This window comes from Meleagris gallopavo, chromosome 20 (assembly GCF_000146605.3).
Source record: "Meleagris gallopavo isolate NT-WF06-2002-E0010 breed Aviagen turkey brand Nicholas breeding stock chromosome 20, Turkey_5.1, whole genome shotgun sequence".
In the NCBI taxonomy this organism is placed as follows: domain Eukaryota; kingdom Metazoa; phylum Chordata; class Aves; order Galliformes; family Phasianidae; genus Meleagris; species Meleagris gallopavo.
This window is the reverse complement of record NC_015030.2, coordinates 9,532,484-9,532,722: the sequence shown is the minus strand read 5'-3', so window position 1 is coordinate 9,532,722 and position 239 is coordinate 9,532,484.

Genomic DNA, 239 nt, shown 5'->3' with positions numbered 1-239 from the left:
CAAAAACTGCCGCTCACTTTGTTTAAAACGTGCGTCCAGATTTTAATTATTTTCTCTTTTTCCCCATCCAAAAAGAGGTGCACCTGGAGAGGTTGGGCTTCCCAGAAAGGGGAAACCGAGTGCAGAAAGGCAGCGATGAGGGGTTGGGGAGCTGCGCAGCGCTGCGCGGGCGGTGCGTGGGGGGCTGCCCCGGGCCGCCCTGCCGCTATCTGGAGGGGGAGCAGAAGCTGCGGCTCGCG